The sequence below is a fragment of the Anser brachyrhynchus genome (genome assembly GCF_964034855.1).
Source record: "Anser brachyrhynchus genome assembly, chromosome: 3".
Classification (NCBI taxonomy): domain Eukaryota; kingdom Metazoa; phylum Chordata; class Aves; order Anseriformes; family Anatidae; genus Anser; species Anser brachyrhynchus.
In genome coordinates, this window is record NC_137696.1 from 105,582,108 (window position 1) to 105,592,875 (window position 10,768).

The window sequence follows — 10,768 nt, forward strand, 5'->3', positions numbered from 1 at the left end:
ATTGCCAGATCTTTGGTTTAACTGTAATCTTCTGGCAGAACAAGGTTAAATTCTGAGTGCTATCTTATACATTAAGGAGACACAGGAAGAACATTACTCTCTGAAATGTTACAGCTGTGTTTATTTAGATTTATTTATACGAACTTTATTTAGAACTGATTTTTTTTTAGATCAATTTATGTGGACTCAGTTAATAAGCTTTTTGCCTTCAGTTAGACAGAAAGACTGCTGATGGGATAGCATATGCTGAATAATTTTTTAATTTTCAAAATACTCAGTTCTTAGCAGGTTAGCTCTAGACAATGACAACAACAACAAAAATTGTGCACTTGTTATCTAAATATGCAGCAACACAGTACAGTAAGACATTATTATTATTATCAAGATCCTCTTTATTGTTCCATTTTAATGTTATTACCCATTGCTGTTGGACAGTTTTGGCTTCTCTTTAGGAAGAAGCTACTGCAAACACTCATTGAATATCTCTGAGTATTTGCTTACCTAAGCAAACCATTTCGCTGTGACAAATCTTAGTAATTTATACATTGAGGTGGTTGAAAGAGTCATTCAACCACTCATTTAGCCACCTCCTATCGTTATATGATTTTGCCAAGTTTCTTTCCAAGCACTTCCATTTTCTTATACTGTACATCCACCACAGCTTAATCCTCTTCAGATGTCTTCTACCTCACACCCTGTCATGAACAATCCCTCTGGAGAGAAATTCCTGTTAAATATCCATATGAGTAAGTAGCTGAGTGTGATGATGTACCACATGAAACAATGGGGAAAATGAGAGATCTGGGACCTGATCTGAGTAGATCTACAGCTATTCAGGTAGTTGAAGGGATTTATTTTCTCTTACTTTGCTGAGTATCTGCAAGAGACCAAAATACAAATCCTACTACTTGCAAGGGTCTCAGGTGCACTATTAGTTTTTCATCAGGAAAAGATGACATATTCATGACTTTCTTGTATAGGTTTTGAGGCATTGTAGTGCTTCTAGCAGTTCCTGGTTCCTAGAGAATTGTGCTGACGGTACTGCTCTAAGGCAAGTATATAACAAAATGCTTAATCCAAGCACTAATTTGGACATAGGTACCATGTAAAAATAATCTGATAATTACTGACAATTTTTAGTAAATATCATTCTATACATGGGGACTGTGTCTTTTTGGTCAGGGCTATCTGCAAAGATTGAAAAATGAGCATTTGCATTTTAATTCCTTTGTTTCTGCTGCCTATAAAGCCAAATCCAAGGAAGAGAATAAGTTAAAATAATTTGAAAGAGTAGTTTGAAACTTATGCAGAAAAGATTCTATCAGAATAGGGAGAGAACTCCAATTTTATGTTAAATCTTTATAACATGGTGCGCAAAGAACTATGATGAGTCACAGGAATGATTCATTCAGTCCCACTTCTGGCTACAAGAAAATGTGAATAGCATGTATTTTCGTGTCAGCAGTGGTTTGGGTAACAGGGAACTTGACTTAAAAAATAGTGATATAGGAACCATGGGAAAAGGCAGCTTCAATGGCAATACATTATGTCTTTATTTTTTTTGAGTTTTGTAGGAAAAGGTATACGTGATCATGTTTCCTGTGTCTCTCAGTCATCTTCCCATCCCTCTCACTCAGGAAATAGCAGTAAATAAAACTTGTTCATCCTCCCTTTTTATTGGAAATATTTTAATGTTTTCCGTCTGGCAATTATATTTAATTAAAAAGACAACAGATAAAATGAGAAAAATAACCACAGAAACACAGAAGCAGAAGAGGATGTGGCAAGATGTGCCCTCTGTGATTACATATAAGCACAGTAGGTTGCACATAAAAAACTACATCTCCCAAGCAGAGAAATCCCTATAGCCCTGTGTCATCACATTGCGATTTTAAAAGGAGACTAGGGCAGAGTAGAACCCTCTGAAACTTTCCAGCTAAGCTTTTCGAAACCAAGTACAATGTACCTCTTAATTATTCCTCATACTTCTACCTTGAGCATAGGATGCAGAAATTAGTCGAATTAAGAAGCTGGATTTGTACAGTTTTCAGGAGGTGGTATAAACTGGACACATACATTTATAAGATTATATATTTTATGTATTATATATTTATGTATATATTTTGCAGAAAGATCATTAATCTCTGTTACAGAACTCAACTGATATTTCTTTAAAAAATAGTGGAAATTTCTCCCTAGAATGTGTTAAAGGGGTCAGCTGACTCCGAGTCCTCTGACAAGATCCTCAGCTGAGGTTAAGCTAACTGAAGAGAATGTGGAGAACTACTGGCCATGAAATGAAACAGCACTGGGCATGACAGATAACAATGTAGGAAGTTTACTGAAGTCACAGACTGCCATGATGGGTGGCTGGATTTAAACAGGTGTTAAGGGGTTTATGTGAAAAATGGCCAAACCTCACAGGAAATTGAAGGACACTGTTGGGAACTTTGACAAAAGCAAACTCTTGTAAGGCCAGCAGTACCTGGGACGTGACATCACTTGCTATATATGAAGCATTTCATGTCAGGAATGTGTCAAAACTGAGACTAGTGAGTGGAAAGTGAGGACAAATTTATTTGCAAGGACTCTGGGACAGAGGAAGGGATGTGCAATATATGATACAAGGACTTTATGATAAAAAGACAGGGTGGCAAAAAGGAAGATGAAGAAACAGGAGAAATGACATACAAATCTTGTAATTGTTGTCATTCAGTGTTACTTACCTGCTAGGCAGACTGGTAATTGTTCACTGCAGTTTAAACAAGGAAAATAAACCAGACCAGTTCCCACCTTACCTCCTGAGGTGAACCTACTGTTGTGGTCAGGTGTACTCAGGTGGCTATTTCTGGCTGAGGGAAATACCTGATCAAATGTTGGACTACATCAGATAAGAGGAAGTTTTGTGACACCTGAGGCAATTTAGTGCATTACTTGCATTTCTCTAGAATTTCTCTCCTGTGGTCTGGAGTGTGAATTATTCAGTACAGCTAGATCAAGTACTGTTTTTATGATTTTATAGCTGTGGGATTGAAAGAGAATATTCCTTCTTATATTTACCACAGTAATGCAACTGGCTTCCGTAACATCATCACAGAAGAGAAATGGGTGGTGAGGTGGATTGCAAGCTCTCTGAACTGGCAGGCTCACAGTGTTGTAATTAGCGTGACAAAATCCAGCAGGAGACCAGTGATGTACCCCAGGGGTGAATACTGAGTCCAGTCCTGTCTAACATCTCCATTAATGACCTGGATGAGGGTGCACAGTGTACCCTCAACAAATTTGCAAAGGATTCAGAACTATGATGACTGACCTTTATGCCAGAGGTTTGTGCCACCATTCAGAGGGACCCAGACAGTCTGGAAAAATAGATCAATTAAGTTCAACAAAGGGAAGTGCAAAATCCTGCACCCATGGAGGAAAAACCCCAGGCACTAATACAGCATGAGGAAGACTGGTGCCAGGAGGTCAAAGGAGATGATCCGTCCCCTCTTCTCAGCACTTGTGAGGCCACACCTGGAGTACTGAATCTGGTACTGAGTCTGAGGGAGACATGGACATACTGAGCAGGTCCAGCAAAACAATACAAAGCGATGAAAGTTCTGGAGCACCTCTAATTGAAAGGACCTGAGGAAACAGCTTGCGGTTGCAACAGGGGCAGTTCAGGCTGGGTGTGAGGAAAATGTTCTTCACCTAGAGGGTGGTCAGGCACTGGGACAGGCTCCCCATGGAAGTGGTCATGGCACTGACCCTGCCAGAATTCAAGAAGCATTTGGACGATGCTTTCAGACATGTGGTCTGATTTTGTGTTGGTCCTATTTGTACTCAGGAGTTGGACACGATGATCCTTTGGTCCCTTCCAAGGCGGGATGTTATATGATTGTATAATTCTATGATTCTACGATAAGGGGAAAGGCTGGAAGAGCTGGGGCTGTTATGCCTGGAGAAGAGGAGGCTCAGGGTAGATCTTAATGTGTATGAATATCTGACTCGGGGTGGGGATAGGGAAGGAAGGAGAAAAAAAACGGAGTCAGACTCCTCAGTGGTACCTAGTGACAGGAAAAGAGGCAAAGCACACAAACGGAAATACAAGAAATACTGTTTAAATATAAGAAAAAATATTTTTCCTGTGATGGTGGTCAAACACTGGAACAGGTTGCCCAGACTGGCTGTACAGTCTCCATTCCTGAAAATGTTTAAAAAACAGATGAACATAGACCTCGACTGCATGCTTTGGCAGGATCTGTTCTTAGGTATTGTACTAGATGATTTCCAGTGCTGCCATCCACCCTTAGAGGTTCTGTGATTTCATGAAGGGATACTGAGTAGTTTTAATGCTTTTGTGTATCTGACCAGTTGACCTGCATGTTTTGTCTTTATAAATGTCTGCTCTCTATGTTTACAGTTATATGATGTATAATATTAATGTAGTCTGAACATACAGAAGGATATGGTTTAATTCATAAAATATTTCACAAATACAGAGTGATACCTATTTTCACATTGAAGAAGCACTCAACCAATGGAAAGTTTATTATGGCCCAAATATTCCTAGGTCAAATATGGTTTTGCCATCTGTCTGGCATTATTTTGTGGGGACATTTGCTCTCTATGTGACATATCAGTTGCAAGTGTATTTATGACATTATTTATCTAAGTCCTTTGGGGAGCCCCCCAAAAGCCCTTTAGTCACTGTAAAAACAGGGCACCAGTTACACCACTAGGATTCAGCTGAAGAACAGTATCTAGTAATTTTCTTCTCTTCCTCTGTGCCATTCTGTATTGTCTATTGGTGTCTGGTAATCAGGTGAGAAAATAATCCGTAAAACTTGCGGAAATTTACTTATTTGGGGAGCATATGTAATTTTCCACTTTTTTACTGAAATTGGTCATAAAATTCAAAAGGCAATCAGCTACATAAAAGATATGTAGCAATTTATTTTTACTCTAAAATATTTTGATATAACTTCGCCAGTGTGTTCACATTTGATACCAATACCAATATTAGATGCCCCCAAAATGAAATTACTTTTTCAGAAATAATGATAGATAGTCTAGTGAAAGGTGTCCCTGCTCATGGCAGGAGGGATGGAACTAGATAACCTTTAAGGCCCCTTCCAACACAATCAATTCCATGGTTCTGTGATTCTATATTATTTCATGCTTTCATAATTTTTGTCTTCAGCAGAGGTATATTCTTCATCTGATGTCTGAGTAAGGTGAGGTCACATCTTCTTTCCCCCTTTTTCTTCTTTCTGCCTCACTTTGGAGCAGTTTTCACTATAGTACTCACTATAGTGAGTACTCACTCTGTGCTTACTATAACCTGTGAGTAATACATGGTGGGCTAGTAAAAGGTTGGACACTATACTGACACACTGCACAATGATGGAGATGAAATTAGAGTCACCTAGAATTATGTAAGTGGTGACATGAAGTTCTTTTTTTGCATGATTGAGTGATGCCTAGGACAAATGCTTTCTCTTAACAGGTTTTCTTTTTGTTGATATTTCATTTTAAGGGTAAGCTGATGGCCACAGGAAATGGAATTTGCTATTATGTGAGGCTCCCAAATGAATCTGGAAATGTGAGAGATACCAGGTCCTCAATCTTGCCCAGTGAACAGGAGTTGAATTCGTATAAGTCCAAAGTGGTCCTTATCACTTAAAAAAAAAAAAAAAGGCAAAAAAAAAAAAAAGGCAAGAAAAAAAGCTGTGGTCATTGTAAAGGAAAGAAGAACCAAAGTTCAGTGATGGACTTTTGTATAAGTCTCAGGGATATAAGAATACTTTGTTTTAGCTGGGGTACTCTGTAGTACTGGACTTGTCTTAACATAGTTACGTTCATTCTTTAATGCTTAAGGATGGCAGTGGCAAATAAATTAGTTGTAGAACAGCCTCTGCCATTGTAAGCAATTAATTTTTCTTGTGTTATTTAAAGGGACAATAAACTGTCTGTATTACTAACTCCCCATCTTCCCACACAAAATGCATAATTTATTAAATTGAGATACTTGAATTATTTTTAATTTTAGTGAGAACTGTGGGACAGCAGGATAAAGATGAAGTCATTTTCTTATTCTACTGTTCTCTTCAGAGTGGGATAGAACCCATATTATGAATTTCTGTGAACTATAGAAAGTGTCCCTGTAGCCAGATAGGTGTTCTGGGTAAGAAACAGATTGAATTAGGATGAGCACATTTTAGAGAAAGAGGATGCATATGGAAGAATAAAGAGATACTACATAGCTACTGTGGGAAGTTATACCAAATTAGTGACCATTTTATGGCAGCATGTGTAATAAGTTCACTATGCTCATCTTGAGCTAAACTACAAAGGATTGAGAACTAGGAGGAACTGCAGACTGGAATTAGCCAGTCACAAATCAGTCATCTCTTACATTTGGGAATCTTTTGATATCACCTCCTTCTCAAGCCTTTCTTCTCCTTTTGATCCACTCTAATTTTATAATTTTGACACATTTTTTTGACATTTTTATTAATGTTGGAAAAATTATATCTATTTTTAAGTCTAAGATGAAAGAAACTAAACTAACAATTCCCACCAATTTCCTTTTGTAGCTTGTAAGAAGCAGTTCAAGGTAACGATTGAATCTGCTGACTCTTATATCTATTACTCTAGGTGCTAATGACAAATTACGGCTGTGGTTTTAATCTGGTAAAAATGCTCTGTCACAGACAGTTACAGTCTACCTTGACAATCAAACCAGTCACCAGAGAACAGTCAGTGCAGCTCTGTAGGAGCTCGGCATACACATCAGTCATTTACAGTTTTTAAACTGAATTCCCTGTTCTCTACAATAACTCCTGCAAATTTATATTGCAGATGCCTCTGCAGCCAGAGTTGAGCTCCAGCCTTCTAAAGCAGGCTGAAGATGAACTTGAGACTGTAGAGAATGGAGGCGAACTAAAGGTTTTAAAGGTCATGGGATTCATTCGCACTCAACTGGACTAAGCAGAAGTTCATTGTAAATTTCTGCAAGAGAGCAGTGCATGACTGCACATGCAAGTGTCTCATTTGTTATTGCATAGAACTCAATGACACCTCAGGTATATGAGAAACCTATGAAATTTTATATTATAGTTTACTTGGACTAAACTATAGTTTACTATAGTTTACTTGGACTAGCCACCACAACACATATGTCCTCAAGATTTCAAATTAAAATCTTGTCCTGTCTATAACAGAGTATTGCTCAGCTGTTTGGTATAAGAGACATAATACCAAAATGTTTTATTGTGAATGTTACATACCAAGCATTATGGGACTTCCACTAAACTATGGTCAAAAAGAAACTGACGCACCATGACAGCATGAAGAATTCACCACTCACCTGTGTAAAATCCAGAGGATACTTTTTTGCCTCAGATATTCTTCATGGCACAAACTGTGGAATGAAACACAAAATGAGAAGCTTCTTTTTGACCCTAGAGAAGTACTGCCAGGCTTCACCTCACCTCAGTGATATTGGATCACACTCAGCTGCATCCAAGCAAATCATAGTCTATGCAGTTGACTTCCATATAACTTAAAAGGCAACAGCCATCTTTACCACAGCTATTTCAAATTTCAATTTATTAGAAGAATGAAAACAAAGGACAATGTGCAGAAGTCACCGGAGGCATTAATGAGGCCTCTCTGGGCTCTGCTGAATTGTTTAGTAACTGCTGTATAGATGTACTGTTTGTTTTGGTTTGGTGTCATAATGAGACCTTAAGGTTGATGTAGCGTCCCTGGTTTCTCAGTATATTGGCTTTGTTGTCAGACCCATAGTATGTTAACAGAGTTTAGAGTAAAGCAGAAAATTTACGTGATACGTGCTGAATATCACTAACATGAAGATGCATATATCTTCGTGAAAGAAAACAGAACAAAAGTGAATTAGGTCAGTCCACATAAACAAATGTGAACATGGGATCACTGATACCCTAGAGCTTTGCAGATTTCTAATATCCTTGTGGAGAACATAGCTGGGGGGAAAAAAAAAAAAGTCACTTCTACTCATTCTAATAATATTATTGATTATTAATATGATTATTGGTACTGGATATAACTAATCCTGAAAATAGCTATTGAAAATACTTCTCTTCTAAACCATTCATACCCCTAGCTTATTTCATGTTTTTGCAGCCCCTACACTCCCCAGACTTGCACATATAAAGAAAAAAGCTATAGAGATAGCTATTCCCACCTACTGCTCAAACCCCCTTTTCTCTCAGGTGTGTCGACAAGGTAAGTAATCTCAACACTAGATACATACTATAAAGGTAAGCAGAGGTATCTGGTGAACTCATTGTTTAAAGACCTCTCACAAGTCTAGGCCAGAAATGATGTAAAACATAAATTTTAATAGTATCTAAGCTTTGAAATATTATTTTAATATTTATAAAATTAAGAAGAAACATGTACCAGCAGTTTTACGAATAGCTGGCAAAACAAGACATTTTCAGCTGTAGTAGATGTCAAAATAAACTTCCATTACAGCAATAAAACTACCAAATGGTTGAGCAAACTAACACTTTGGCATCTGAATTCTCAGTAGAGTTAGATGGTGCAGTGTTAAAGATGGATCTGGTAATGACACTTTAGAATTAAAATTGTTATATTAAAATCAGCCTTTGTTCTTGATTTTAAAGTATATTTAGGGAGCTGATTAAAAGAAAGTGTTACCCTATTTTTTGTCATCTACCACTATACCAGGAATGTGCCTGTGACAGAAACCAAAAAGTCAGTGAAGGGGATGCTTGACTGATACAGCTCTGGCAGAAAACTGCTTCCAAAAAAAGCAGAGTCCACCATCAGTGGCTTAAAGAGAAAGACAGTGGAAAAGGGGAAAAAGCTTCTTTATGAGGTCTGAACACCTAAGAGCCTTTTTAAAGTGTATAATCTTCCTTGCATGGCAGAAACTTGGATGAGTCCTTCAAACAGTAAGATATCTCTTTGTCCAGACTGCTCAGATAAATTTGAAGGCAGTAATCTTACTGTCTTTTTTGGCCAATACTGTAGCTTTTCTTAAGACCAAATAACAGGCTACTTATTGAAAAGTTGGTGATGTTGAGGATTTAACTAACTTTGCAAACAGAAGATTAAGGTGGTGCTTGTGATTTATTGGCTGAAACCAACATAACAAAAAATGCAGTATGTAATTATTATATGAGAGCTATTACATTAATTTGCCATCACCAGACAATGACCTGTGTAGATGACACCACTGCTTCAGTTACTAAGATTTACAAGTTTTAATAGAGTTCACAGATAGTGTGTGCCAGATAAAAAGCCTGGCAAAATGGTAATTGTTTGTGATCCTTGGCTGGAATATTGCCTTGTATGTAAGGCACAGGACTGGGTCTGAGGCACTGGATTAATTTTCTTTCTCACTTATGTTCCTCATAATAGTTAAAGGGAGATTATTTATTCTCTTTGGGCTTGTTTCCTCATTTATGACATAAGAAAAAATATACTATCAGGACTGACAGGAGGTTGAACTAATATTGTTAAAGAAGACTGAGTTGCAGTATGTAAATACAATGTATCACTATCATCCCACAAACAGAAAATATTGTTATTAAATATTTTTGCAAGCTTCTCTTTCTCACATCCTGCTAAATTGCACTTCATGACATTGTCGGATTTCTAATGTCCTCACTCCTCAGTGAGAAGGAATTCAAGGAGCATGGGCTGGAAGCAGATTTATGATCATGTAAGAGCATTTATGAAAAAAAACTTTTCCTAGAACTCCAAAGAAATTTAAAAAATAATAATAATAAAGAAATCCTGCTAGCCTAGTGATAGTACACTGATAATAAAGTAAACTAAAACTCTGTTCTTTTTATTTTCTTTTTTTTTAATGTAGTGATCCAGATCACTCGCACGCCTTTGCTCTAGAAATTTCTAAAGCTAGGAAATATATCAAAGTAGAATCAGTCTATGCTTACCCTGTTTCCTTTCAGTGCTCATTCCATGTCTTTTCCCGTGCTGATCTGTATTGAAAAGTGGGCTTGTTGAAGCTAAAAGACCTCCCAGAGAATGTGGAGGAGAAGCATTAAAATCATGAGCCAAAAAATTTGGGAAAAAAATAATTAAAAATAAGCAAATCATGGGGTTAAAATGAGGAATCTGGAATAATCACCAGAAGTATTCAGGTGAATGGTGTTTTGTCCCAGCACATAAACACAGGAAACTTGACTGCATAATTCATGGTGTTAGCCTGTACCAGAAACTGGGCATTGCACCAGGTAGAGTTTGGTCTGACTAAACGCAGTGATTATTATGTTCTTACAGAGATGGAGGTAGATTTAATTCTGCTTTGTTTTGCTAGAAACAGAGTTCTTGTCTTTATATTTTCTGAAATACTTGTTACACTCTAAGATACCATCTACTAGTTTTCTGAGTCAACTTAGGAAGAAACTGCACAAAGCTGACCTATGGTTAATTGTTGAGCTGCGGAAACTATGTGTGGTGGTGCAAGTAACATAAACTGAAGCACTAGTCACAAAAAAGCATAAAGACAAAGCAGAATGAAGAACAATTTACCCCAAATAGTACCTGGAGACACTCTACTGACCTGTTACTACTTACATTGTCATTTGCCAAATTCAGAGTTCCACTCTCCCACAGTCCGGCTATGTTCCACTCCCCAAAAATCTCTGTTTTGGACAGAGTTTATGCAGATGCCATCTCTCCCCTCTGCAAGTCTGTCCTGGTCCACCATCCTTTACATGGCACAATTGCACTATTTTTCTTTCAC

General features: G+C 37.5%; 1 long non-coding RNA gene across 1 annotated transcript; it reads right to left on the reverse strand.

The window, feature by feature from the left end:
• Positions 1-3,873: 3,873 nt before the first annotated feature.
• LOC308192737 lies at positions 3,874-10,754 on the reverse strand. Its single transcript, XR_013949063.1, has 3 exons — positions 10,600-10,754; positions 7,355-7,408; positions 3,874-5,663 (listed from the first exon to the last, which is right to left on the reverse strand). It is a non-coding gene; the product is annotated as an uncharacterized lncRNA (long non-coding RNA).
• Between the last annotated feature and the right edge of the window lie 14 nt (positions 10,755-10,768).